Source organism: Acomys russatus, chromosome 6 (assembly GCF_903995435.1).
Source record: "Acomys russatus chromosome 6, mAcoRus1.1, whole genome shotgun sequence".
Lineage (NCBI taxonomy): Eukaryota > Metazoa > Chordata > Mammalia > Rodentia > Muridae > Acomys > Acomys russatus.
This window is the reverse complement of record NC_067142.1, coordinates 66,777,832-66,805,635: the sequence shown is the minus strand read 5'-3', so window position 1 is coordinate 66,805,635 and position 27,804 is coordinate 66,777,832. Positions and strand designations below refer to the sequence as shown.

Here is a 27,804-nt window from a genome sequence, read left to right as displayed (position 1 = left end):
CACCGGACGAGGCGGAGCAGGCTTGGGTTTAGCGGGCGAGGCCCGCAGCTTGCACATCCAGACCCGCAGGAGCCGACGGGCCCACGAGCCCACGAGCCTGGGCGCTGCGCTATGCACACTGCTGGGCGCGGGCAGTCAGCCAGACGAGGGGTCTCACACGGAGACTCGCCGTCAGGATGGCCGAGCGGTCTAAGGCGCTGCGTTCAGGTCGCAGTCTCCCCTGGAGGCGTGGGTTCGAATCCCACTCATGACAAGCTCACCTTTTGGACATCCCCACCACAACTTCACCCCAGCCCCAGAGACCGCATGCATCTCCCGCTTCCTTCCACAACTTCCCCGCGCAGCGCCGCCACTCCCCTTGCCCTCCAACCTTCCGGGACAGCCCTGTGCCTGCAGGAGAGTCCTTCCTAGGAACAGTCACCAACTTCTTTCTGCTGGGGACCTCGTGGGTCTGGGGACGGGGTAGGACTGAGCGTGTGGTGGAGGTGGTGGTCGCGTTGCTTCGCGTGGGGAAAGGTGGAGAGAGTAAGAGATCGGTCCTGAGCAAGCCGGCTGCCCAGCCAGCCAGGTGCCAGCGCCTTGTGCGAACAGAGAACCCGCAGGCGCTGTCTGAGGCCCCCGAGCTTGGATCTACCACCCACAAGGCCTCCTCAAAGGTACCCCCGGTGCCCGCCCAAGAAGCCCCCTCTCCTCTTGCTCTTCTGCCGCCCCCACCTACATACCCCCGCCCACCCCACCCCGCGTTCTCACAGGCGTGCCCACAGAAACACAAACTTGGGAGAGCACTGACTAGAGGGAGGTGGCAGTGGCGTTGGAGGTGGCGGTGTCGTCCGCGGAGTGCCAGGCACCAGGAGGATGAGGGGCAGCGTAGGCATCCGTGGGAAGCGGCTTAATCGCGCAGAAGATCAGTTGGGAGCCAGGACCCCCCATGGCCCTGGAGCTTCCCTACGGAGTCCATGCAGACAGGGCCTAGGGACTGTGAGGGAAAGAGTAGCTAGCAGCTCCAGAAGTTGGCAGTGCGCACAGGCTGTACCAAGGTCAGGTGACAGGCTGAGAGTCCAGCATGGGTGGTTCAGTGGTAGAGTTCTCGCCTGCCACGCGGGAGGTTCGGGTTCGATTCCCGGCCCATGCACAGTTCTGTCTCTTTTAGTCTTCAAGACCCCATGCTGCACAGCACAACCAAGACTCAGAGCTCAGCAACAGCTTCACTCTCCAATCCTTTCTGCTCCACTTCAAACCACTGTCTATGGCCAGCACCAGTACCTAACACCAGCACCCTCTAGACCCCGACCCTGGTGCCAGACACACTTCCAGATTCCTACTCTAGAATACCTTCCACACATAGCCTGGCTCTCTCCCTAGGGACACTTGCCTCTCTTGCTCCAGTCCTGAAGCAGGGGTTTGCCGAGGCAACTTGTCTAGACCCTTGATAGTTTCCCAGCTCCTGACTGGAGGCAGGGGTGCGTGGATCCCCAACAAGGGTGTAGATCCCCAACACGGGGGCAGTTTCTACTGGTCTCATCCCAAGCCATCACACAGTGGGACATCTGCTGTGACTTTTGGTCCTTCCGGACACTACTCAGGGGCCTCCTCAGGGGAATGGTATGGTGGGGACAGGGGGAGGAGACAGACAAAAGACAGAGACAGACAGACAGACAGACAACAAACATAAGCGGAAGTGGACACAGGCCATGAGCTGGCCAGAGAGGATCAAGTATGCGCAGTTTAATTGACGGTCTTCCTGCCCTCCTTTGCAGGTCCTGGCACTGACCTTGGCAGTCTGAGACCTGGCATGGTTCAGGCTGCTTTTATGCTGCGGGGGTCTCCTCACCACCCTAGCCAGAGTGAAGAGCCAGGCTGCTGACCCTCTCTAGCGAGCTCACTCTGCAGACAGACTCTGTCCCCACACCTTCTCCAGCCTCCCAACAGCTGCAACCTGTGTCCCGACCTCTGATCTTTGCACTGACTGCCTTGGGATGCCTTCCCACGAAGGAAAGCCTTCACCCATCAGTCACCGAGACACACCACCTGCCGCTGGAGAAAGGCCCTTGCTCACCACAGGCAACTGGCTGGCCTCTTCCCCTGTCAGTCTCTGAGGGGCCTGCTCTCTGTCTTGGACAAAGGTGAGTGGGAGAGGTGGGGACCACCGCAGCTTTGCCCAGGTGCCCAACAGGGTGGCTTCTACCCTTGACTTTAGGCTGCAGTCACAGCTCAAACTGGAGAGCTGACCAAGAGCACAAAAGACAGGCTGGCCCTGCTTGGGGGATGAGGTCCTTCTCTTCCTGATCTGCTGCTGCTACTGCTGCTTCTGGTGGCATTGGAGGAGGAGGAGGCAGCGATGTTGTTGTTGGTGGTGGTGGTGGTGGCAGTGGAGGGATGGCAGGCAGTGGGAAATGCCCAGGAGCTGAAGCAGCCCAATCTCAGGCAGCAGGCTGCTGGGCTCATCTTCTGGGGCTCCCACCCATTTCTGAATAGGGACCAGGAACAAGGCTTTGTTGGGATCGCTCCTGTCATCAAACATGGCGACCCAAAGCAACTTGGGGTGAGAATGGTTTGTTTCTCATTACAGATCATAAGGGCCATACTGGTGGGTGGGGAAGGATGGTCACATGTGGGGTGGAGGATATGGGTGTTAGGGGGTTGGGATTGTGGAGTTGTGGGCTTGATGGTTGGAAGGCGGGTTGGTCCCAGAGGCAGGACCTGCTGGAGAGGCTGTGGGTGAGGGCTGCTTGCTGGCCTGCTCAGCTTGTTCTTTTATCCAACTCAGAACCATCTGCCCACGGGTTGGCACCGACCACTCACCCCCACCCAACCCCCACCCTACTGACTTGGCTATAGGCCCACCTCATGGAGGAATCGCCTCACTTCAGATTCCCTATTCTCAGGTGTGTCTAGGTTCATATCAAGGTGACCACTGTCTACCTGGCTCACAAACAGGTCCCTTACTGAGCCAGAACCTTCTCTTTCTTGCTCATCCCCAAGAGCTCAATACCACCATTTAAAACAGAGAGAACTTTATCCCACAGCCTATAACAGTGCAAACCTTCAAGGTCAGTCTCTGAAAACACCCAGAGACCCTGTCAAAGCCTGTTGTTCCCTGGCTATCTTGTGGGTCCCACTTCCCCAACACTGTCTAACTGGACTTTTGCAACTTCTCTGGCTTCTTCTTTCTTCCTCCCTTCTCCACCCCTTCTTCTTCTCCTCTTTCAACTCCGTACCCCCAGATTGGAGTGAAAAACAGGCAGAGATGAAAGAAGGAGGCGTCTTTGTTAGAACACTTCCTGCTGATCAGGGGCTGCCAGGTCCCTGGGGCAAGTTTGATCTTCACCATCAGGAAAACCAACTCAGCCTCTTGCTCCTTGTCCTCCTCCTGCTGCTGCTTTCAGTCCTCATGGTACAACTAATACTACAGCTACAGCTACAGCTACAGCTACAGCTACAGCTACAGCTACTGCTACAGCTACAGCTACAGCCACTGCTACAGCTACAGCTACAGCTACAGCTACAGCCACAGCTACAGCTACAGCTACAGCCACTGCTACAGCTACAGCCACAGCCACTGCTACAGCTACAGCTACAGCTACTGCTACAGCTACAGCTACTGCTACAGCTACAGCTACAGCTACTGCTACAGCTACTGCTACAGCTACAGCTACAGCCACTGCTACAGCTACAGCTACAGCCACTGCTACAGCTACAGCTACAGCTACAGCTACAGCCACAGCTACAGCTACAGCTACAGCTACTGCTACAGCTACAGCCACTGCTACAGCTACAGCTACAGCCACTGCTACAGCTACAGCTACAGCTACAGCTACAGCTACAGCTACTGCTACAGCTACAGCTACTGCTACAGCTACAGCTACAGCTACAGCTACAGCTACTGCTACAGCTACAGCTACAGCTACAGCTACTGCTACAGCTACAGCTACAGCTACTGCTACAGCTACAGCCACTGCTACAGCTACAGCTACAGCTACAGCCACTGCTACAGCTACAGCTACAGCTACAGCTACTGCTACAGCTACAGCTACAGCTACAGCCACTGCTACAGCTACAGCTACAGCTACAGCCACTGCTACAGCTACAGCTACAGCTACAGCTACAGCCACAGCCACTGCTACAGCTACTGCTACAGCTACTGTTACTGTTACTGCCACTGCCACTAGTACTGCTACTGCCCCGTCACTGCCACTGCTACAGCCACAGCTACTGTTACTGCAACCACTACTACTTAGTCTTCCTCTTCTTTTTCTGTTTCTTTTCAATCTTCTTTTTGTGTTTCTGCTGCTGCTTTTATTTCTCCTTCTTCTCATTACTTTTATTCTTCATCATCTTCCATTTGTTTTTCTTCTTCCTCTTCATATTCTTCTTCTTCTCCTTTTCTTCATTTGCTTCTTCTTCTAGTTCTTCTAAATCTTCTTGATCTGCTTCTGTTTCTTTTTCCTCTTCTCTTAGCCTTCATCGTCTTCTCTTTCTTTTTTTCCATCCCTCTCCTTCTTCTGTTTATTTTTGTTATTTTTCTTTTCTTAAACATTTTATTCGTGTTATAGAGGGATTTCTTTATCGTTTGCTTTCTTCTCAATCATTAGGAGTTGAGGAGTACTGAATCCATCACTACTTTGATGACACAGGTAAGATTTCCTATTCACATTTCCAGGTACCAAAGAGTTCCCTCTAATGCCACGATCCAGCCAGCCTTCCTCTACTTCTACTGAACACAGCAGAGCCCATCTCTGAAGCGTAATCGCATCTTAGGTCGGTATTTCTCCAACTAGAGCAGCTGTTTGGAATTGAATGCTCCCCTTCTGTTTTGTCTTATAAACTGAACAGCATCTTCGTACTTCATTCCGCACTCAATCAGTGCAAGTGCAACCAGCACAGGAGCCCTTCCCAATCCTGCAACACAATGCACTGCAACACAGCAACCTGGCTCTTCAGGAAATTTGGTTTTTAACAGATTTAGCCAATCATCTACTCTCTGATTAGGGGGCGGAGCTCCATCATCGAATGGCCAATCTAGAACGCGGATCCCTTCTTTTCAACAGGAGCTTTATCATGTGTAGCATCACAAACGCGAACCAAAGTTGTCACTCCGTACTTCTCAAGTTCCTCTGTGACCTTGTTGAGAGTAGCGTTGGTGGGGTTGTGAGTTATCAGAAAACACATGTTCTCATAAGAGATCTCCACAGGGGCTGGACGATTCATTATGGCAAATAAAAAGTGTGAGCGTGCATGTGTGAATGTGGTGGGGAAATGGGGGGAGAGGGAAATCAATAAATCTTGAAATTTTCGCAGCAGAAAACATTAAAAAGACCACTAAAATGCCTATTATTGATCACTATTTTCTCTATCCAACTTGTTTGTTCCTTATGAAGCTTCTCTCTTCAACACAGAGTATTAAGAATCCAATTGAATCCAAATTCAACTTGAGCCTCAGTGTCTGCAGATGGATACCTTCAGCTTCCAAAAAATTCCAACTACACACAAACTTAAGCAGCCTTTAAACTACATTTAGGCACTAGTGAGACAAGTTAAAAGCGTAGGTTATTTTCCACTTTTGTTTACTTGATGCTTAATTTTACTTGAGTCATTAAAAAAATATGCTTGCAATTAAAAAAAAAAAAAGCCTACTACTTCTCAGGCCAGTTTCGGTGTCCAGAGTCTTCAAGGCAATGTTAATTATGGCACATATAACCCACAAGCTCACTTGTCAGCGAAAACGCTGTGCTGAGCCTGGCAGAAGTCTGCCCTCACGCTCAGAATCGCCATAAACGTGCAACGTATATTCCAACGAAAAACGCTGGCGAGCTGAGGACTGGGCATTGAAGGCCGGCGGATGCGGGAGCGAGGAGGCGCCTCTTTCCTCAGTCACCTCGGCGGCGGCTGCGGCGGGAGCGGCGGGAGCGGCGTCGGCGTCGGCGACGACTCCCCCCCAGCCTCGGCGCGCGACACCCGGCCCGGCCCGGCCCGGCCCGGCGGCGGTGGCGGCCCGCGGCGCGTGTCCACGAGTCAGTCTTGCTGCTGCTGCTGCCGCTACTGCTGCTGCCGCTGCGTCCCCCACCTCCCCACCCCCCCGCTGCCGCCGCTGCCCCCGCTACCGCCGCTGCCTGCTGGCGTCGCCTCGCGCCGTGCCCGGCCGCCGCTGCCGCTACAGCCGCTCCCGGACGGACGACGGTTACAGCCTAGCTGATCGCGCCGCAGCCACCACCACCGCTGCGCGTGCAGCCGGACCCAGCTCCCGCCGCCGCCCCCTATTTTTGTTATTTTACTTGCAGTTCATCTAAACCTTCTGCTGCTTGTTTGTTATCTCCTTTCTATTCCTCTTTAAATCCCCCTCAACCCCTCCTCCTCCTCCTCCTCCTCCTCCTCCTCCTCCTCCTCCTCCTCCTCCTCCTCCTCCTCCTCCTCCTCCTATGCAGGACTACTTACCAAACCACAGCCAATAGCAACCAAATGGCCCTAACAAGTTCCATCGGTCTCAAGGAACTGAACCTCCCTGGAACAGCCGCACTATTGCATATTAATTGAGTGTTACAAAAAAAGCATTTCTTCTTCTTCCTCTTCTTCTTCTTCCTCTTTCTCCTTCTCTTTCTTCTTCTTGGTAGTGGAGGATGGAGAGGTAAAAGAAGTTCCTTACACCAAAGCACCTAAACTACTCTATGTGTTACTTAAAGCTAGAATATCACGCCCCCGTGAAGTACTATTTGCAGAACTTACTCAATATTGCAAGACATTCCAGTGGTGCCACGACCGTCTTGTGACCAAAACTCATGCAAAGGCCCTAACGCTCCTTCAGAAGAACAACTCTCTAGATGACAGAAAACAGTCTGTCTGGGTTTTCTGCAAGGATTTCTTCAAAGGACTTCTAGACAACAACTCTTCATTCTGATGTCTACCCTAAAGACAGTGAAAACCAACTCCTTCACTAGAACGTTTACCCCAGATTTCAGGTTTCTAGTGGGGTTCTAGTACACAGGACCACCTGAGCAGAAGTGGCATGCCCTGGCCACAACTCACCCGACCCAAACGGCATCCCTACTCCCAGTAGGTTGACCCACAGGAATCGCTAATCCGACCATAGCATTGCGGGTGTCTCATAAGGAGACATTTTCTCACGTCAGAGTCCACCTTCCCAGAGGTGTCAAGTTGTCAAAACCCAGCTAGCACAGAGCCAAACCTGGATCCTTGCAGTCGGCATGCAGCATTCCCTGCTTGGACACCTGCTAGCCTAGGCTTGCCCAGTGTCTGTTTCCCAAGGTCTTCTCTCCCCACAGCGCTTCCCCTGGGGGTGCCTGGAGGACAGACACTTCCGGGATGCAGATTCCTACTGGTGCCTCCTGGTGCTCTGGACTTGGAGGCCTTTAGGGACAGGGGTGCGATGGGGTCTGGTGAAGGTAAGGCACAGTCTGGGCACTCTCAGGATCTGCTAGAAGCTCCGACTGTGCCTCTGATTGAGGTGGAGCTCAACCCACTCACTGGTCAGCACTCAGGATGGGACTCTGTGTCCCGACTGGCTGGCAAGGAAGGTCGTGGCAGATGGGCCCTGGCAGGGGGCGCAACCTCTGGGCGAGAAGGTCTTCTCCAATTTCCCGACTCACACTCGCGCCAGCGTCTCCCCTCTCCAGAACCCAAGGATCCCTGAGAAACAACCACCCGGTTGGCCTCAGCTTGCCCAAGTCTCTCTGGGGACTGGCAGGGAAATCGTGGCGCCTTCCTGGGGACCGGACTGCCCGTCTCCGCCAGGCTGGCTGCAGTAACCACACCCTGGGCTTTGGGCTCAGCCGGGGACATCTCCCTGACACTAACACCTCCCCACAGGTGTCCCTTAAGGCCCACACCCTACCCCCTCACCGTCTACGACCCACACCGCCAGCACCAGCATCCCCTGGAGTTCTTCAGACACATACATACACACATACATACATACACACATACATACATACACACATACACACATACATACATACATATTTACTTATATTGTGTGCGTGCGTGCGTGAGCGCCCGAGCGTCTTAAGTGAAAGTAATCGCTCCAATTGTTTGAAGTAGAGTTTCGGTTGTGAATGGTCCAGGTAAGCTGCCAGGGAGCCTGGGATGCAGGTGAGATAAGAGACGCACATGAGGCAAGTGGGGCGGGTTAGGCAGAGGGGTGCGTTCCAGCCCCAAGAGCAGGCGATGAGGCGATGGAGTCAGGTGGAGAGGCTGTGGGCTCCATCAGTGACCGAGTGTGTGGGATCCGGGAAGCGTGCTTGAGAGCTCTGCGTGTGGTCTGTGCGGTGATGGTAAAGGCGGAAGGCAGGTGTGGAAAGGTGCAGAGTTGTTGTGTGCGGGCAGGCAGGGCAGAGAGGGTGGCTGCGAGTTGAGGTTGGTAGGAAAAGGATGGTGTGTGTGTAGAGAGGAGACTGTTGTTGCAAATGGAGATCTAGAAGGTTGAGGTATGAATGAAGAAGAGAGGGGGGAGGAAGGGTAAGTTGCGAGAGGAAGGAAACAATAAGAGAGGCTTCCCTGACCGGGAATCGAACCCGGGCCGCGGCGGTGAGAGCGCCGAATCCTAACCACTAGACCACCAGGGAGCGTCAGTCTGTAAGTGCAGGGTCCAGCCTCCTGCAACCAGTCATACAGACAGACAGCATGCCAGCCAGACCGCCCTTCCGCTGGAGCGTATGCTCGCCAGCCATGTAGATGGACAGCCCGGCGTTAAGGGGCTGGAGCTCACGGTCGCGGTCGCGCCTGATGCAGGCGCCTGGCCTTGCCCTGACAGCTGCCATGTGCCCTCTGGGCGATCGCTGGGACCTGTCTAGGCTTCTGGCTCAGCCCCTGCCTCTCTCCTTCCGCTGTCCGGCACAAATTCAAAAGATTTCAGGCTTCTTTGGCTCTGTCGCACACACTAGGGACAAGCTGAGAGGCGTCCTCGAGGCAGGGCCCCGTTCTTGCTCTTCCCTGGGGGCCCCTTCGGAGTGTAGAACTTGGCAAAACGTAAATACGCTGCGTTGGCCGGGAATCGAACCCGGGTCAACTGCTTGGAAGGCAGCTATGCTCACCACTATACCACCAACGCTACACCGACGGAATGTCACCCACACGATGCCGGGGAATCCCACCAGCGAGCGTTCTGAGCGTTCTGGATCGCCTAGCGCTTTCCCGGCCCGACGCCAACCTCTGCGAGCTCTTATCTCTCGCACGCACACGCCTGTCCTCTGGAGCTCTCGCGCTTCTTGGCTGCTGCAACCAGGCGCGCCAGGCATGGCAGGGCCGGCCCACCATTGCCACAAGGACCGGGCGCGACCGGGACGGCTTTGGACAGACCTGCCTGTCAGGCACACCTGTGCTCAGGCCCTGCGAGTAGCACGCAGCGGTTCTGACACTCGCTGGCACTTAGGGGAAAAGGAGGGGTGGGGGGCGTTGGGCGGCGCGTTCGCAGGCACCAGAGGCCCGGGCCGCGTACCAGGCAAGAAGCTCGAGGCATGGGGACCTGACAGTGGCAGAAACCCCGCCGAGGCGCCGGAGGACACGGATCTGGTTCTGGGTCTAGGGTGTGGTCAAGCGGTAGCGCTTCCCCGGGCCACCCATCTGGCTAAAAAGGATAGACCGTCTCCCCGTCGGGGAATCGAACCCCGGTCTCCCGCGTGACAGGCGGGGATACTCACCACTATACTAACGAGGACGACGTCGGAGCGGTGACCGGGAGGCCAGACCTTCTCCGACTACCCGCATGCCTGCCAGCCGCCTGCTGATTGATCCACTTCCAGAACTCCTGGCTTGGCTATCCAGCATAACACCCCTCCCTCCAGAAACCCGGGCCCGCAGCCCTGTGTGACCATTGCGTCGCTCAGTCCCTGCCCAGAGCCGTGCTCTGAGAGCAGGAAAGTGGCTGCAAGCCTCGCCCATGGCACCAGGAGCCGCTGCTCCCACACACCTGGGCGGCCACGCGTGCGGTGGGGTCCGTGCGGGGATACGGATCGGGACCTGGAAAAACTTTGGCGCCTAGGAGAGTAAAGAGTAGACGAGGTGGACACCGGGAGCAGGTTGGGTTCGGCGGCGAGGCCCACAGCTTGCGCACCCAGACCAGCAGGAGCCCACTAACCCACTGGCGCACGAGCCTGGGCGCCCCGTCTTGCTCCGCGCACTGCTGGGCGCCGGCTGTCAGCCAGACGAGCGGTCTCGCCCCAAGATCCGCCGTCAGGATGGCCGACGGGTCTAAGGCGCTGCGTCCAGATCGCGGTCTCCCCTGGAGGCGTGGGTACGAGTCCCTCTCCTGACAAGCTCACCTTTTGGACATCCCCACTACAACCGCACACCAGCCCCAGAGACCGCATGCATCTCCCGCTTCCTTCCACAACTTCCCCGCGCAGCGCCGCCACTCCCCTCGCCCTCCAACCTTCCGGGACAGCCCTGTGCCTGCAGGAGAGTCCTTCCTAGGAACAGTCACCAACTTCTTTCCGCCGGGGACCTCGTGGGTCTGGGGACGGGGTAGGACTGAGCGAAGAGGGGAGCGTGTGGTGGTGGCGGTCGCGTTGCTTCGCGTGGGGGAAGGTGGAGAGAGTAAGCGGCCGGTCCTGAGCAAGCCGGCAGCCCAGCCCAGCCAGCCAGCCAGGTGCCAGCGCCTTGTGCGAACAGAGAAGCCGCAGGCGCTGACGAAGGAAACGCTGTCTGGGGTCCGCCTGAGCTTGTAACTACCACCCCCAAGGCCTCCTCAAAGGTCCTCTGCGGTGCCCGTCCTAGAACCCCCCCCCCTTCTCTGGCTCTTCTGCCGCCCCGACGTACAGACCCCCACTCCACCACCCCCACCACCCCACCACCCCGGCTTTGCACAGGCGTGCACACAGGAACACAGACTCGAGGGCGCAGGCTCCAGGGAGGTGGCAGTGGCGTTGGAGCCGGCGGTGTCGTCCGCGGAGTGCCGGGCACCAGGAGAATGAGGAGCAGCCTAGGCATCCGGGGAAGCCTGGCAGTCGCGCAGAACGTCAGTTGGGAGCCTGGACTCTCCAGAGCCTAGGGACTGTGAGGGATAGAACGGCTAGCCAGTCCTGGGGCTGTCGGGGCGCACAGGCTGTAGGAAGGTCAGGTGACTACCTGGGGATCCAGCATGGGTGGTTCAGTGGTAGAATTCTCGCCTGCCACGCGGGAGGCCCGGGTTCGATTCCCGGCCCATGCAGAGGCCAGTCCCTTTTGGGTCATCAGGAGCCCAGGCTGTACAGCACAGCTCCTGGCTTCTCCTCAAGGGTACCCAACCAAGACCCAAGCCACTGCAGGGCTCTGCAACAGCTACACAATCTTTGTATACTCCACTCCAAATTTCTTGTCATACACCCCCCCCCCCCATCCTCCCTAATCCCTTCACTCACCCACCGCCCCTGAGAACTTTGGCTTCCCCTCTGGACTTCCACTGTAGAGTTCCCTTAGCGTGGTGTCTGGAGTCTGTCTACGCACATATTTTGTCTGAGGCCAGAAATGCTTCTTAATTTTGATTTCAGGCCCTTACAGAGTCCTGTCCCTCTTATTCAGGAAGCCTGCCCTGTTCCAGCCCATGGAGTTGGAGTGTGGATTTGTTTCTGAGTCCTGCGTTCTTCAAATCCAATGTTTTTGGATCTGGTAATGGCTTAGTCCAATGGGCACAGCCAGCTGTCATAGCTGCCAGTCTTCACAGCTGTCGTCAAGGCAACGCTTATGCACTCTCTTTTGTTGCCTGGATCCTGGGTCCCTTCTTCTCTCCTCTGAAGAGCTTCAGGCTGGCTTTGTACTCCTTGTAACTGTGAGACTGGGCCTAATCTCTGAATTCACTCATAGATTCAATGTCCCGGCAATGGTATTTGTCCTCAGTGTCACCGGCCAGGTGCTCCTTCACGTTTCTCCTCAACCCTTTCAAGCTCCTGGGCGCCCCCGAGCTCCCTTCCCATGGTCCTCTCCTTCCACTTTCTGCCATAAATATCTTTTTGTCTAGACAGAAACCAGCCCCTGGCTTGTTGTTGTGTTGTGTTTGGGTCTTTGCCTCACCTGTGCTGTCTTCCTGCCTCGTCCTGGCAGTTTGATAGTTAAATGAAGTGCATTTGGTCAAACATTTCCACTGTTTTTCTCCACTGTGGTTGTCACCTCTCCTGCACTGGGTTTTGTCCTACCTTATGGTCTCCTTAGCTGGTTCCTTTTCTGGAGTGTGCCTTAAGCCTGACAGGAAAGGTGTTGGCTACATTCACTCCAGTCATGTCTCCAAGGCACAGGCAGGCCCGTCCTTCCAAGCATGTGTATGTTCCTGTTTGCTGAATCTATTTTCAGTGAGACCTGTTGGTGACAATTCTCTTCTTGGCCACAGTGTGTCTTCATCTCGCCAGCAATGAGATTGTTTAGTTAAGTCTCATTTTGATTTTTTCAGGTGCTATTTATAGCAGTGGGATCTCACTATTGGTCCTGCTGTGTAGGCTTTATGTAATCATAGGTCAGGAACTCACAGGGAGATCGTCTGCCTCTCATACCTGAAGTTTCATCTTACAGCCACAGGAGCTGGTGCGGCCCCTGTTCAGAGTGCCTTTGTCTAACTCTTACACTTGTCCTTACTGTGCTGTGTTGTTGTCCCAGGGATTCAGTAAATCTGTAAGGTCTTTAACAGACTGACGTGTCACAAAATCTGTTTACAGAGGGTAGGCAGCGTCTCTGAATGTCCAGCACTGTCTGGTCAAATGAGTGTCCGAAGGTCTTAGGCAGCTAAGGGAATATTTAAAGAAAAATTACAGGAGGTTTCAATGCAGTCCACAAAGCTCTTAACACTTTAATCAATTCTTTCATTTTTAGAAGAAGAGGAGGAAGAAGAAGAAACTGAGGGAATGTGGTGCACATCTTTAATTCCAGCACTCAGGAAGCAGAGGCCTATAGATCTCTGAGTGTTCAAGGGTCAGTCTCGTCTACAAGGTGGAGGTCCAGGATGGTCAGAGCTATACAGAGTAACCCTGTCCCAAAAATTGAAAAATAAAGATTAAAAATGGTATTGTTGCTGATTGCTGTGGCACACGCCTGTCATCCCAGTTCTCAGGGAACAGAAGCAGGCAGATTGCTGTGCATTTGGGCCAGCCTGGTCTACAGAGTAATTCTAGGACATCCAAGGCCACACAGAGAAACCTTGTCAAAAACTAATAGTAATAGTAATAATAATAATAATAATAATAATAATAATAATTTACAGTACTGTGCTGGTAAATATCCTTTTTCCCCCCTTGTTTTGGTTTTTGGAGACAGGGTTTCTTTATGTAGCTTTGGGTGTTCTGGATTCGCTTTGTGGAACAGGCTGGCCTGTAGTGGTCTCCCTCCCAGAGTGCAGAGATTAAAGGTATTCACCAACATGCCTGGCTAAGGGGTACTGGTGAGAAAGCGCAGCAGTTAAGAGCACACAGTGCTCATCCAGAGGACCCGAGTTACATTTACAGCATCCATTTATAACTCCCACTTCAGGGGATCCGGTGCTCCTGGCGTTTGCTGTCACCTGCACTTACCTGCTCAGACACACATATATAATTAAAAATAAAAATATTTAAGATTGTGATGTTGGGTACAACCACTTGTATGGCAGACTGGCACAGCCTTATCTGATGGGGACACTGAAAGTCATAAAGCCAGCACAGCAGTTGGACAAAGCTCAGCAGAGTGAGCTGAGTGATGAATAGCTGTGGTGCAGTCTCCCACATTTTGGCCTTGATCTCCATGTGGTGCATGCTTGGGGGCTTTTATTATTTGTACAACTTGGAGATACTGGATGATGGGAAATCGCTTATGAATCATTTACACCCTCTCCCAGGAATACTTGTAAGCTTCTCCAGGAACTGTCATGATTATACTATTCCTCCTGCTTTCAGGGAGATGTCCTTATCTGTCCTGACTTTAAGGTCTTCCTTATGCCATGGAGGTGGGATTCAAATAATTATGCCACAGACCTCCTTATGAGGCTCTGACTCAAAGATACTCTTGGCACATCTGCCCCTGCATGTTCCTTACTCAGGAACAAGATCACCAAAACAGTAAACTTTAGTAGGTGACTAAATTTGGTAGGCTAGAAGAGTTGGCAGCAGATCAAATTAAAAGCCTCTTCCTTATAATGATGGACCAAGAGTGGTGTGGATAAATTAAAAAAAATAATAAAGTTTTAAGACCTCCCTTTTCTAGAAAAGTGAGCTCGTACAGGGCCACCATGGTGTCGTATGACTAAAGAACAAAAGAAAACTAAGATTACACATGTAAATACATTCTACAGATAGATAAAATATAGACATTGTATCATGCCAGAAACTGAATAACAGCTGCAGCAGCTTTGGCCTGGACATTTTTTGGGGGGTGACTAGTGACAACTTGCACCCTGACTATTAAAAGTTGATAATACCCTGTTTGGGACATGACAATCTTCCCAGGCTGGCTTGGAGATTTTCTCTCTGTCTAGTGTCCTTGAAACCCCAAGCGCTACCAGCCTGAGAACAGATTTTCATGTTTTTGATGAAGCATCCCTTGAAACTGCGAGATTATTAAAAAGTTGGGGTAAGGGGTTGATGAGGAAAATGGTTGTAAAAGATAATTCTGTTCTGTCACGGCTTTTCAATGATGGCTAACCTTATGACCAAGCGAAAGCTAAAACACGTGTCTGGGCACACAAATCATCTGACCTGTGTTTGAGAACACCATGCATCCATCCCTGCCTCCTGAGTTCTGTATAAATAAAGAAGCACTCCGACTGCCAGTCAGTCAGGCTGCAGACTCCTCCCATTCCCCCATGCTTGACTCATTCCTCCCTCATCTCTTCTGCATCGACCCTTCTTCAGGCCCTGACCTCACCGGAGGCTGGATCCCACCAGGAGACATAAAAGTGCAGGTGAGGGGTTACTTACAGGCACGGATGACTCAAAGGCAGCAAATCCCACCCCTATCTGACTGGTGACTTATGAAAGCTGCATTCCCTGGAACGTCTGCAAAGACTTAATAGGAAGGCAGATAGGCTGCAGAGACTCCTGTCCACAGTAGTTCTTATTGCTTCTATAAGCGTGGGAATAGTGGGCCTTGTAAATACTGTAAGATTCAGGGACTTCTTGAGACTTGTGTATTGCTTACATTATTTACTTATTATTTACTGATTTTTAAGGTTAAAAAAAAAAAAATCTGGGCAGTGGTGGTGCACGCCTTTAATCCCAGCACTGAGAGGAGGCAGAGATGTGGGGCTAATCTTTTATACACTGTGTGAACAGTGGCTCTGTATAGTCAGTTATTGATGGATGAACCGGAAGAGAGCTGAGGACTGTCTGGTCGTTGGTCTTGTTCTTCTTATGGCTCATCACTGCTTCATATTTCATAAGCACTCTTCCTCCCTCACCTTTGGATTGGCTCAGTAATGATCTGACAGCCAATAGCTGGGCAGGAGAGGATGACAGAGGTTCTCAGTGAGAAGACTCCCGCACAGAGTTGCCCCCTGACCTCCACAAGTGCGCATGGCACACACACACCCCACCAACAATTAGACTACTATCAACAACCATGACCAGCAAACAGGTGTGGTGGTACCGGCCTGCCCTCTGTGCTCTGGAGGAAGAGGCAGGAGGATCAGGAGGCGTTCAAGCCCACCTCTCACTCACCAGGAAACTCCAGGCCAAGCCAGCTACAACTTGCAGAGGACTCAGGTTTGGTTCCCAGAACCGAGATGGCAGCTCACAACCTGCTGCATCTCCAGAGCAGGAGTTCTACTTTCCTCTTCAGGAGTTTTGCAGACACTGTATTCACATGGTGCTCAGATGTGCAGCAAACACTCATTCACACAGAAAAAAAAAAAATAGAGTACTACTATAGCTAGATTCAGTGAGCTTTTCTCTTTCCCATCCTTTATCTCCCGCAATTCCACCCTTTATCACTACATGAGGGAGAGAGAAAAGTCAAGGGTAGAAGCCACACTGTTGGGCACATGGGCTCTCCTTACAGCAAAGCTGCGGTGGTCCCCACCTCTCCCACTCACCTTTGTCCAAGACAGAGAGTAGGCCCCTCAGAGACTGACAAGGGAAGGGGCCAGCCAGTTGCTTGCGGTGAGCAAGGGCCTTTCTCCAGCGGCAGGTGGTGTGTCTCGGTGACTGATGGGTGAAGGCTTTCCTTTGTGGGAAGGCATCCCAAGGCAGTCAGCGCAAAGATCAGTGGTCGGGACACAAGTTGCGGCTGCTGGGAGGCTGGAGAAGGTGTGGGGACAGAGTCTGTCTGCAGAGTGAGCTCGCTAGAGAGGGTCAGCAGCCTGGCTCTTCACTCTGGCCCGGGCGGTGAGGAGACCTGCGCAGCATAATAGCCAGAACCATGCCAGCTCTCAGACTGCCAAGGTCCGTGCCAGGACCTGCCAGTGAGGGCAGGAAGACCGTCAATTAAACTGCGCATACTTGATCCTCTCTGGCCAGCTCATCTCCTGTGTCCACTTCGGTTTATGTTTGTTGTTGTCTGTCTGTCTGTCTATCTGTCTGTCTCTGTCTTCTGTCTGTCTCCTCCCCCTGTCCCCACCATACCCTTCCCCTGAGGAGGCCCCTGAGTAGTGTCCGGAAGGACCAAAAGTCACAGCAGATGTCCCACTGTGTGATGGCTTGGGATGAGACCAGTAGAAATTGCCCCCGTGCTGGGGATCTATGCCCTTGTTGGGGATCCACGCACCCCTGGCTCCAGTCAGGAGCTGGGAAACTATCAAGGGTCTAGACAAGTTGCCTCGGCAAACCCCTGCTTCAGGACTGGAGCAAGAGAGGCAAGTGTCCCTAGGGAGAGAGCCAGGCTATGTGTGGAAGGTATTCTAGAGTAGGAATCTGGAAGTGTGTCTGGCACCAGGGTCGGGGTCTAGAGGGTGCTGGTGTTAGGTGCTGGTGCTGGCCATAGACAGTGGTTTGAAGTGGAGCAGAAAGGATTGGAGAGTGAAGCTGTTGCTGAGCTCTGGGTCTTGGTTGTGCTGTGCAGCATCGGCTCCTGAAGGACTAAAAGAGACAAAACTGTGGCCGGGAACCGAACCCGGACCTCTCGCGTGGCAGGCGAGAATTCTACCACTGAACCACCCATGCTGGACTCTCAGCCTGTCACCTGACCTTTGTAAAGCCTGTGCGCACTGCCAGCTTCTGGAGCTGCTAGCTACTCTTTCCCTCACAGTCCCTAGGCCCTGTCTGCATGGACTCCGTAGGGGAGAGCCAGGGCCATGGGGGATCCTGGCTCCCAACTGACCTTCTGCGCGATTAACCCGCTTCCCACGGATGCCTACACTGCCCCTCATCCTCCTGGTGCCTGGCACTCTGCGGACGACGCTGCCACCTTCAACGCCACTGCCACCTCCCTCTAGTCAGTGCCCTTCCATGTTTGTGTTCCTGTGGGCACGCCTGTGCGAACGCGGGGTGGTGTGGGCGGGGGTATGTAGGTGGGGGCGGCAGAAGAGCAAGAGGAGAGGGGGCTTCTTGGGCGGGAACCGGGGGTACCTTTGAGGAGGCCTTGAGGGTGGTAGATCCAAGCTCGGGGGCCTCAGACAGCGCCTGCGGGTTCTCTGTTCGCACAAGGCGCTGGCACCTGGCTGGCTGGGCAGCCGGCTTGCTCAGGACCGATCTCTTACTCTCTCCACCTTTCCCCACGCGAAGCAACGCGACCACCACCTCCACCACACAGTCAGTCCTACCCCGTCCCCAGACCCACGAGCTCCCCGGCGGAAAGAAGTTGGTGACTGTTCCTAGGAAGGACTCTCCTGCAGGCACAGGGCTGTCCCGGAAGGTTGGAGGGCGAGGGGAGTGACGGCGCTGCGCAGGGTAGTTGTGGAAGGAAGCGGGAGATGCATGCGGTCTCTGGGGCTGGGGTGAAGTTGTGGTGGGGATGTCCAAAAGGTGAACTTGTCAGGAGTGGGATTCGAACCCACGCCTCCAGGGGAGACTGCGACCTGAACGCAGCGCCTTAGACCGCTCGGCCATCCTGACAGCGAGTCTCCCGCGCCCAGCCGTGTGCGTAGCGAGCGCCCAGGCTCGTGGGCTCGTGGGCCCGTCGGCTCCTGCGGGTCTGGATGTGCAAGCTGCGGGCCTCGCCCGCTAAACCCAAGCCTGCTCCGCCTCGTCCAGTGTCCACCTCGTCGACATCTTTACTCTTTTAGGCGCCAAAGTCCCTCCAGGTCCCGATCCTGATTCCTGCACGGACTCCACCGCACGCGTGGCCGCCCAGGTGTGTGGGGGTAGCGGCTTCTGGTGCCATAGGCGAGGCCCGCAGCCACTTTTCACCGCTCTGAGCCCTTCTCTTCTACTCTCGGCCTGCGTTGCTGGGCCTGCGGCTGAGCGATGTGGTCACACAGGGCTGCGGGCCCGGGCTCCTGGAGGGAGGGGTGTTCCGCTAGACTGACGATCCGGGAGACTTCTGGGTTCATTGTAGCGGTGAGCGGTTGATCGATCAGTGGGCAGATGGCGGGCTTGCAGGTCGTCAAGGAGGGCCGGGGTCCCAGCAGCAGAGCCGTCGTCATCCTCGTTAGTATAGTGGTGAGTATCCCCGCCTGTCACGCGGGAGACCGGGGTTCGATTCCCCGACGGGGAGACATACTATTATTTTTAGACAGATGGGCGGCCCAGGGAAGCGCTACCGCTTGGTCCCATCGGAGACCCAAGCCAAGACCCGTGTCCTCCGGCACAGCCGCGGGGCTCGTGCCGCTGCAATTTCCAAGGGCCCTGGAGCTCCTCCCCTGGCACTGAGTCCGGTGCTCCGATGCCTGCGAAGGGGCCTCGCTCCCTACGTCCTCCACCCCTCCTTTTCCCGGACGAGGCGGCGAGGGTCACAACGGGCTGCGTGCGACTCGCAGGGCCTGAGCACGGGTGTGCCTGCCTGGCAGGTCTGTTTGGTGACCTGCCCGAATCGGTCCGGGGCGCGCCCCGATCCCTGGGCTCTGGTGGCCCAGTCTGGCCTGGCCGGGCGTGCCTGGCTGCATCTGCCAGGAGGCGAGAGCGCCCCAGACGACAGGCGTGTGCGTGCGAGATGCGCTCGCGGGACAACTCTGAAGAGCGCGCAGGTGTTGGCGGCGGGGACAGGGTGGTGGAACCCCCGTGGGGAACCTCAGGCCGCTCACTGGTGGCATTCCCACATGTCGTGTGGGTGCCTTCTCGGCTGTTGGCGTTGGTGGTATAGTGGTGAGCATAGCTGCCTTCCAAGCAGTTGACCCGGGTTCGATTCCCGGCCAACGCAATGTGGCTTCGTTTTGCCAAGATTTGCCAAGGTTCCCACGCATAGGGGGCGTAGAGGGAAGTGCAAGAGAGGGGCCCCTACCTGGCGACGCTTCTCATTTCGTCCAGAGACTGCGTGACAGAGCCTAGAGGGCCTGAGGCCTTTTTAATTTGTGGTCGCTAGCAGTAGGAGAAGACGCCTTGGCAAGGCCAGGCGCCCAAACTGGTCCAAGTGGTCACCCAGAGGACACAGGGCATCTGGCAGGGCAGGGTCAGGCGCTCGCGCCACGCGCGACCGTGAGCGCCAGCCGCTTAATACGGGCGGTCCATCTACCTAACAAGCAAGCAGGCAGTCCAGCGGGCCGGCTATCGTGGTGGCACAGTGTGTGTGTCTACCGAACTGGCTTCTGGAGGGGTCATCCGGTAGGTTGAAGGTGATTATCCCTGGTGGTCTAGTGGTTAGGATTCGGCGCTCTCACCGCCGCGGCCCGGGTTCGATTCCCGGTCAGGGAATCTTTCTCTCTTTCTTCCTCCTTCACACTTGTACCTCCTCCTTCCTCTCCATTTGCAACAACAGCCTCCCTCTCTGCACACAAATCATCCTTTTCCTACCTACTTCACCACTCACAGCCACCTGCTCTGCCCTGCCTGCCCGCACACAACAACTCTGCCTCTTTCCACACCTGCCTTCAGCCTTTACCCACACTGCACAGACCACACACACTCACCACACACAGCGCTCTCAAGCACGCTTCCGGGATCACTTACACTCAGCCACTGATGGAGCCCACAGCCTCTCCACCTGACTCCATCTCCTCATCGCCTGCTCTTGGGGCTGGAACGCACCCTCTGTTTAACATGCTCTACTCACCTCACCTGCGTCTCTTACCTCACCTGGATCCCAGGCTTCCTGGCAGCTTACCTGGACTCTTCACAACCAAACCTCTGTTTCAAACATTTGAAGCGATTACTTTACACACACACACACACAAACATACATATTCAGGAGATGGGAAGCTATCAATGGTCTAGACAAATTGAGTTGTGGTGATGCAAAGGAGGCTGGGGGAAAGAAGGCACCCTCGTCCGCACACTGACTTTCCTGTGTTGGCATAGGAGGGACAAGGTCCTGGGTGAATCACGTGCTTCAGGCCTGGACACAGAGAGGCAAGTGTCCCTAGGGAGAGAGGCAGGCTGTGCGTGGAAGGCACTCTAGGGTAGGAATGTGGAGGTGTGGCTGGTGCCGGGTGCTGGTGCTGGCCATAGATAGTGTCCAGTGCTTTGGAGTGGAGTGCAAAGAGATTGGAGTGTGTAACTGTTGCAGAGCTCTGCAGTGGCATGGGTCTTGGTTGGTTCCCCTGAGGAGCAGGCAGAAGCTGTACGGTACAGCCTGGGCTCCTGAGGACCAAAAGGGACTGGCCTCTGCATGGGCCGGGAATCGAACCCGGGCCTCCCGCGTGGCAGGCGAGAATTCTACCACTGAACCACCCATGCTGGACTCTTAACCTATCACCTGACCTTCATACAGCCTGTGCGCCCCGACAGCCCTAGGATGGGCTAGCCGCTCTGTCCCTCACAGTCCCTAGGCCCTGGAGAGTCCGGCTCCCAACTGACGTTCTGCGCGATTACCCGGCTTTCCCGGATGCCTAGGCTGCCCCTCATCCTCCCCCCGCGGACGACACCGTCACCTCCAACGCCACTGCCGAGCCTGCGCCCTCTCACGTTTGTGTTCCTGTGTGCAGGCCTGTGCGAAGCGGGAGGTGGGGACGGATGTCCGAGTGGTCGCCCAGAGAGAACAGGGCAGCTGGCAGGGTAGGGCTAGGTACAGGTGCCAAGCTCGACTGTGATCGCCAGCCCTTTATGCCTAGCGGTCTATCTACCTACCAAGCAAGCTGGCAGTCCCGCGTGCGAGTGGTATGGCTGGCACACTGTGTCTCCAGGAGACAGGCATGTTGTTCTTCCCTGGTAATTTAGTGGTTAGAAGTCAGTGCTCTTACTCCCGCGGCCCGGGTTCGATTCCCGGTCAGGGAAGCTTGTCTATTCTTCTTCTCTGCACCTTGCCCATCTTTCCCTCTTTTTTCACACCTCAACTTCTTAGCTCTCCATTTGCAACAGTATCCTCCCTCTCTGCACACAAACCGTTCTTTTTACTTCACTCATGGCCACTCTCTCTGCCCTGCCTGCCCGTACACACCTTCTTTCATCCTTTACCCTCATTGCACAGACCACACACACAGCGCTCTCAAGTACGCTTCTGGGATCACACACATTCATCCATTGATGGAGCCCACATCCTCTCCACCTGACTTCACCGTCGCATCACCTGCTCTTAGGGCTGGAACGCACCCTCTGCCTAACTTACTTCACTTGCCTCACCTGCGTCTCTTACCTCACCTGCATCCCATGCGCCCTGGCAGCTTACCCAGACCATTCACAACCAAACGTCTGCTTCAAACAACTGGAGCCATTATTTTCACTTAATATGCACGCGCCCTCGCGCACGCACACACCCACACGTATGTATGTATGTATGTATGTATGTATGTATGTATGAACGTACGTATATGTCTGAAGAACTCCAGAGGATGCTGGTGCCGGTGGTGTTGGCGGTGTGGGTCGTAGATTGTGACAGAGTGGGGTGTGGAGCTTAAGGGACACCTCTGGGGAAATGTTAGTGCGGGGCAGATGTCCCTGGCTGAGGAGAAAGCCCAGGCTGTGGTTACCACAGTCATTTTGGGGGAGCCCGACAGTTCAGTCCCCAGGAAGTTGGCATGATTTCCCTGCAAGGCCCCAGAGAGGCTTGGGCGAGCTGAGGCCAAACTGGGCGGTTGTTTCTCGAGGATCCTTGGGTTTGGGAGAGGGGGAACGCTGGCGTGAGTGTGAGTGGGGAAATTGGAGTAGAACCTCTCACCACCGGTTGTGCCCCCAGCCAGGGCCCATCGGCCCTGACCATGCCAGTTAGTTGGGGCACAGGGTTGATCTCCACCTCAGCCAGAGGCACAGTGGGAGATGCTAGCAGATCCTGAGAGCCCCCAGACTGTGCCTTACTCTCACCAGACTCCACCCCACTTCTGTTCCTGAACCCCTCCCAGTCCGAAGCACCGGGAGGTACCAGTAGGAACCCGCATCCAGGAAGGGTCAGTCCTCAAGGTGACCCCGGGTCAGTCCTGTGGGGAGAGAAGACCTTGGGAAACAGACCCTGGGCAAGCCTAGGCTAGCAGGTGTCCAAGCAGGGGACACTGCATGCCAACTGCAAGGATGCAGGTTCAGCTCTGTCCTAGATCAGTTTTAAAAACTTGATGTCTCTGCAAAGAAGGACTCTGACTTGAGAAAAATGTCTCCATAGGATGCGCCCGCAGGCAATGATGTGGTCGGATTAGGGATGGCTGTCGGGCAGCCCACGGCAGGAAGGGATGAGGTTCCGGCATGGGGAGTTGTGGCCAGGGCGTGTCACCCCTGCCCAGGTGGTCCTGTGTACTGGAACCCCACTAGAAACATGATATCTGGGATAGATATACGTTCCAGTGAAGGAGTTGGTTTTCACTGCATTTAGGGTAGACATCAGAATGAAGAGTTGTTGTCTAGAAGTCCTTTGAAGAATTCCTTGCAGAAAATCCAGACAGACTGTTTTCTGTCATCTAGAGAGTTGGTCTTCTGAAGGAAGGTTACAGCCATTGCATGGGTTTTGGTCACAAGATGGTCCTGGCACCACTGGAATTTCTTGGATTATTGAGTAATTTCTGCAAATAATGCCTCAAAGGGGCCTCAAGTTCTTGCTTTATGTAACACACAGAGTAGATTGGGTGTTTTGGTATGAGGAACTCCTTGTACCTCACTGTCCTCCTCCATGCACGAAGAAGAAGAGGAGGAGGGGGAGGGGAGGAGGAGGGGGGAGAGAAAGGGGAAGAAGGAGGAGGAGAAGAAACGCCTTTTTGTAACAATTAATTAATATGCGATAGTGCGGCTGTTCCAGGGAGGTTCAGTTCCTTGAGACCTGATGGAAGTTGTTGGGGCCATTTGGTTGCTGTTTGTTGCAGTTGACTGCAGCTTGGTAAGTAGTCCTGTATAGGAAGAGGAGGAGGAGAAGGAGGAGGAGGAGGAGTTGAGGGAGATTTAAAGAGGAATAGGAAGGAGAAAATGAAGAAGAAGCAGCAGAAGAAGGTTTAGATGAACTGCAAGTGTAAGAAGAAGAATAAATAGAAGAAGGAGAGGGATAGGAAGAAGAAAAAGAGATAGAAGATGATGAAGGAATAAGAGAAGGAGAAACAGATGAGGAAGGAGAAAAAGAAGATGAAAAAAGACAAGAAGATTTAAAAGAAGCACAAGAAAAAGAAAAAAGAAGGAGTAGAAGAATATGGACAGGAAGAAGAAAAATAAATGGAAGATGATGAGGAAATAAAAGTAATGAGAAGAAGGAGAAATAAAAGCAGCAGCAGAAGGACAAAAAGAAGATTGAAAAGAAACAGAATAAGAAGAAAAAGAAGAGGAAGAGGAAGACTAAGTAGCAGTGGTATCAGTATCAGTAGCTGTAGCAGTGGCTGTATCTGTATCTGTATCTGTAGCAGTAGCTGTAGCAGTGGCTGTAGCAGTAGCTGTATCTGTATCTGTATCTGTAGCTGTAGCTGTAGCAGTGGCTGTAGCTGTAGCAGTGGCTGTAGCTGTAGCTGTAGCTGTAGCTGTAGCAGTAGCTGTAGCTGTAGAAGTAGCTGAGCAGTGGCTGTAGCAGTAGCTGTAGCTGTAGCTGTAGCAGTGGCTGTAGCTGTAGCTGTAGCTGTAGCTGTAGCTGTAGAAGTAGCTGAGCAGTGGCTGTAGTATTAGTTGTACCATGAGGACTGAAAGCAGCAGCAGGAGGAGGACAAGGAGCAAGAGGCCGAGTTGGTTTTCCTGATGATGAAGATCAAACTTGCCCCAGGGACCTGGCAGCCCCTGATCAGCAGGAAGTAGTCTAACAAAAATGCCTCCTCCTTTCAACTCTAGCTGTTTTTCACTCCAATCTGGTGGTAGGGAGTTGATAGAGACGAAGAGGAAAGGGGTGGAAGAAAGAAGAAGCCACAGAAGTTGCCAAAGTCCAGTTAGACAGTGTTGGGGAAGTGGGGCCCACAAGACAGCCAGGGAACAACAGGCTTTGACAGGGTCTCTGGGTGTTTTCAGAGACTGACCTTGAAGGTTTGCACTGTTATAGGCTGTGGGATAAAAAGTTCTCTCTGTTTTAAATGGTGATATTGAGCTCTTGGGGATGAGCAAGAAAGAGAAGGTTCTGGCTCAGTAAGGGACCTGTTTGTGAGCCAGGTGGACAGTGGTCATGTTGATATAAACCTAGACACACCTGAGAAGAGGGAATCTGAATTGAGGAGATTCCTCCATGAGGTGGGCCTATAGCCAAGTGAGGAGGGTCGGGGTGAGTGGTCGGTGCCAATCCGTAGGCAGGTGGTTCTGAGTTGGATAAGAGAGCAGGCTGAGCAGGCCAGCAAGCAACCCTCACCCACAGCCTCTGCAGCAGTTGCTGACTCTGGGTCCCACCCCGCCCTTCAACCATCAGGTGAACAACCCCACACCCAGATCCCACAAAACCTACACCTTCCACACCACATATGACCTCCCTTTCCCATGTCCCCACCTACAAGTATGGCACTTATGAACTGTAATGAGAAATAAACCATTCTCACCCCAAGTTGCTTTGGGTCACCGTGTTTGATCACAAGAGCAACCCCAACAAAGCCTTGTTCCTGGTCCCTACTCAGAAATGGGTGGGAGCCCCAGGAGATGGTCCCAGCAGCCTGCTGCCTGAGATTGGGCTGCTTCCGCTGTTGTTCATTTCCACTGCCTGTCATCCCTCTGCCACCTTACATCATCAGCAACAACACCAGCATCACCAACAGCAGGACCAGTAAAAGCAGGAGCAACAGCAGAACCAGCATCAGAAATAATAGAACCACACACACCACCACCACTTCCTCCTCCTTCACTGCTGCCAGAAACAACAGCCTCAGCAGCTGTTAGGGGGACCTCATCCCCGCAGCAGCGACATCCTGTCTCTGCTGGTCTTGGTCAGCTCTCCAGTTTGAGCTGTGACTGCAGCCTGAAGTCAAGGGTAGAAGCCACCCTGTTGGGCACCTGGGCAAAGCTGCGGGGGTCCCCACCACTCCCACTCACCTTTGTCCAAGACAGAGAGCAGGCCCCTCAGAGACTGACAGGGGAAGAGGCCAGCCAGTTGCCTGTGGTGAGCAAGGGCCTTTCTCCAGCAGCAGGTGGTGTGTCTCGGTGACTGATGGGTGAAGGCTTTCCTTCGTGGGAAGGCATCCAAGGCAGTCAGTGCAAAGATCAGAGGTCGGGACACAGGTTGCAGCTACTGGGAGGCTGGAGAAGGTGTGGGGACAGAGTCTGTCTGCAGAGTGAGCTCGCTAGAGAGGGTCAGCAGCCTGGCTCTTCACTCTGGCCTGGGCGGTGAGGAGACCCGCGCAGCATAATAGCCAGAACCATGCCAGCTCTCAGACTGCCAAGGTCAGTGCCAGAACCTGCAAGTGAGGGTAGGAGAACCATGGATTAAATTGTGCATACTCGAATTTCTCTGGCCAGCGCCTCGCCTGCGTCCGCTTCTGTTTGTTGTCTGTCTGTCTGTCTCCTCCTCCTGTTCCTGTCCCCATCCCGCGGGTTCAGTTATTCGGGGTCTCGAAGGGGGGGTTCGCGGCCTGTGAATGAAGAATGGGCGAGAGAGAAGACACGACTCAAGAAAGTATGTCTTATCAAGAGTCATTTACTGAAAGCAGGTGTATGATTTTTAAAGTGTGCTTCAGGAAGGGCGGGGGAAGGAGGGAGAGCAGTGGGAAAGCACAGAATCTTCCGGGGTAGGAACCCCTGGGACAATGTATGGGGCCCGGGGGGAGGAGACAGGTGGTCCCGCGGTCTTTTCCCAGAGACCACAGCACGTCAGATGTTCATGTACCGTGACTCCTGTGAAAGGCTACAAAGCCACGGTACACTGAGTGTTCCTTTTCTCAGGGCCAAGTTTCCTCTCCTGGGGCCAAGCACGATGTTTGCGGTTTGTCCGTTGCCAGGCAAAATGTTTGATAAGTTCTTTCTGTATAGGCTGGCTGGAAAGGGTCAGCTGGAGTTCAACGCAAACAGGGTCTCTCAGCTCAGCCAGGGTCTCTCGGCTCCCAACATGTCCCCACCGTACCATTCCCCTCACAGTGGAGGAGGACCCAGAGTAATGTCCCGAAGGCCCAAAGTCACAGCGGATGTTCCACCGTGTGATGGCTTGGGATGAGCAAGCCAGATACAGGGACATGAGAGGTCAGGGTTCGCATCACTACATCACAGATGAGACCGGTAGGAACCGCCGCCCTGCTGGGGATCCACACGCCCCTGGCTCCAGTCAGGAGCTGGAAGCTATCAAGGGTCTAGAGAAGTTGTGTTGTGGTGATGCAGAGGAGGCTGGGGGAAAGAAGGCACCCTCGTCCGCACACTGACTTTCCCGTGTTGGCATAGGAGGGACAAGGTCCTAGGTGAATCACGTGCTTCAGGCCTGGACACAGAGAGGCAAGTGTCCCTAGGGAAAGAGCCAGGCTGTGTGTGGAAGGCACTCTAGGGTAGGAATGTGGAGGTATGGCTGATTCCGGGGTCTGATTCTAGAGGGCCTGTGTGCGTGTCGTGTGTGGGGGTGTTGGTGTTTGTGGGTGTGCATGAGTGTTTGTTCGTGCATGTTTGTGTATGCAAGGACCACAGCACATGTGGAAAACTTGTAGCAGTTGCTTCTCTCCTTCTGCCACATCCTGTGGGTTGAACTCAGGGTGTCTGGCTTGGCTACAAGCTCCCTTACCCTCTGAGCCATTTCATCAGCTCAGGAATCTATAGCTTTTTTAAATATGAGTCATTTCTCAATTGTAGGTGCTATGAATGCTTTTCAGTTTGTGATTCTCCTTATGCATTCTTTTCTATCTGGGGGTATATGGAGGGCGTATGTGCTCATGTATTAGCAGGTGCTATGCAAGCCTGATGTCAACCGAGGCTGTCATTCCTCAGAAACTGTCTACCTAGCTGTCTCTCCCCAGGACCTGGGTCTTACCAATTAAGCTGGGCTGGCTGCCCAGTAACTTCCTGTCTCCACCTCCCAGCAGTGGGATTACAAGTGTGCGCCACCATACCAGGTGTTTGTTTGTTTGTTTAATGTGGATACTGGAGGTCAAACTCAGGTCCTTATGGTTGTAAGACAAGCACTCACAGACTGTGCTATTTCCCCAGCCCCATTCTGTGTGTTTTAAGAACACTTTATTCAGATATAAAGACATGCACACAATACACATGTTCAAATAATAGACTGTGATGAAGTTGGATAAAGTATGCAATGTGAAACTGTTGCCACAATAAGATAAACAAAGGAGTGGCTCCTGAGATGTTTCTCATGGCTCTCTGCGAGCTCTTCACCTTCTCCAAGGAACCATTGATTTATTGACTGTCACTATGTCTCCTAGCATGTTTTCTGCTGTAATTTTGTATAAATTATAAAGCACATTTTTGTCTGGTTTTTTTCACTCAGTGTAACAGCTTACAGAGGCATTGTTGTTGCATCTGTCATTACCTCTTTTTATTTGGTGTATGGCTATATCACACTCGGCTTAGCCAGTGATACACTGATTAGCCATTGGACTGTTTC

General features: G+C 54.0%; 11 non-coding genes and 1 pseudogene across 11 annotated transcripts; 6 read left to right on the top strand and 6 right to left on the bottom strand.

Moving 5' to 3' along the window:
* Positions 1 to 170: 170 nt before the first annotated feature.
* On the top strand, positions 171 to 253 carry Trnal-cag (transfer RNA leucine (anticodon CAG)). The gene has a single exon. It is a non-coding gene; the product is annotated as a tRNA-Leu (tRNA).
* Positions 254 to 1,061: 808 nt separating this feature from the next.
* Trnag-gcc (transfer RNA glycine (anticodon GCC)) lies at positions 1,062 to 1,132 on the top strand. Its single transcript has one exon. It is a non-coding gene; the product is annotated as a tRNA-Gly (tRNA).
* A 3,392-nt stretch (positions 1,133 to 4,524) lies between these two features.
* LOC127190678 (protein tyrosine phosphatase type IVA 2-like) lies at positions 4,525 to 5,391 on the bottom strand (annotated as a pseudogene).
* A 3,113-nt stretch (positions 5,392 to 8,504) lies between these two features.
* Trnae-cuc (transfer RNA glutamic acid (anticodon CUC)) lies at positions 8,505 to 8,576 on the bottom strand. The gene has a single exon. It is a non-coding gene; the product is annotated as a tRNA-Glu (tRNA).
* Positions 8,577 to 8,989: 413 nt separating this feature from the next.
* Positions 8,990 to 9,061, bottom strand: Trnag-ucc (transfer RNA glycine (anticodon UCC)). The gene has a single exon. It is a non-coding gene; the product is annotated as a tRNA-Gly (tRNA).
* Positions 9,062 to 9,595: 534 nt separating this feature from the next.
* On the bottom strand, positions 9,596 to 9,667 carry Trnad-guc (transfer RNA aspartic acid (anticodon GUC)). The gene has a single exon. It is a non-coding gene; the product is annotated as a tRNA-Asp (tRNA).
* Positions 9,668 to 11,087: 1,420 nt separating this feature from the next.
* Positions 11,088 to 11,158, top strand: Trnag-gcc (transfer RNA glycine (anticodon GCC)). Its single transcript has one exon. It is a non-coding gene; the product is annotated as a tRNA-Gly (tRNA).
* Positions 11,159 to 17,847: 6,689 nt separating this feature from the next.
* On the bottom strand, positions 17,848 to 17,930 carry Trnal-cag (transfer RNA leucine (anticodon CAG)). The gene has a single exon. It is a non-coding gene; the product is annotated as a tRNA-Leu (tRNA).
* Positions 17,931 to 18,459: 529 nt separating this feature from the next.
* Trnad-guc (transfer RNA aspartic acid (anticodon GUC)) lies at positions 18,460 to 18,531 on the top strand. Its single transcript has one exon. It is a non-coding gene; the product is annotated as a tRNA-Asp (tRNA).
* Positions 18,532 to 19,101: 570 nt separating this feature from the next.
* On the top strand, positions 19,102 to 19,173 carry Trnag-ucc (transfer RNA glycine (anticodon UCC)). Its single transcript has one exon. It is a non-coding gene; the product is annotated as a tRNA-Gly (tRNA).
* Positions 19,174 to 19,592: 419 nt separating this feature from the next.
* Positions 19,593 to 19,664, top strand: Trnae-cuc (transfer RNA glutamic acid (anticodon CUC)). The gene has a single exon. It is a non-coding gene; the product is annotated as a tRNA-Glu (tRNA).
* A 910-nt stretch (positions 19,665 to 20,574) lies between these two features.
* Positions 20,575 to 20,645, bottom strand: Trnag-gcc (transfer RNA glycine (anticodon GCC)). Its single transcript has one exon. It is a non-coding gene; the product is annotated as a tRNA-Gly (tRNA).
* Positions 20,646 to 27,804: the final 7,159 nt, after the last annotated feature.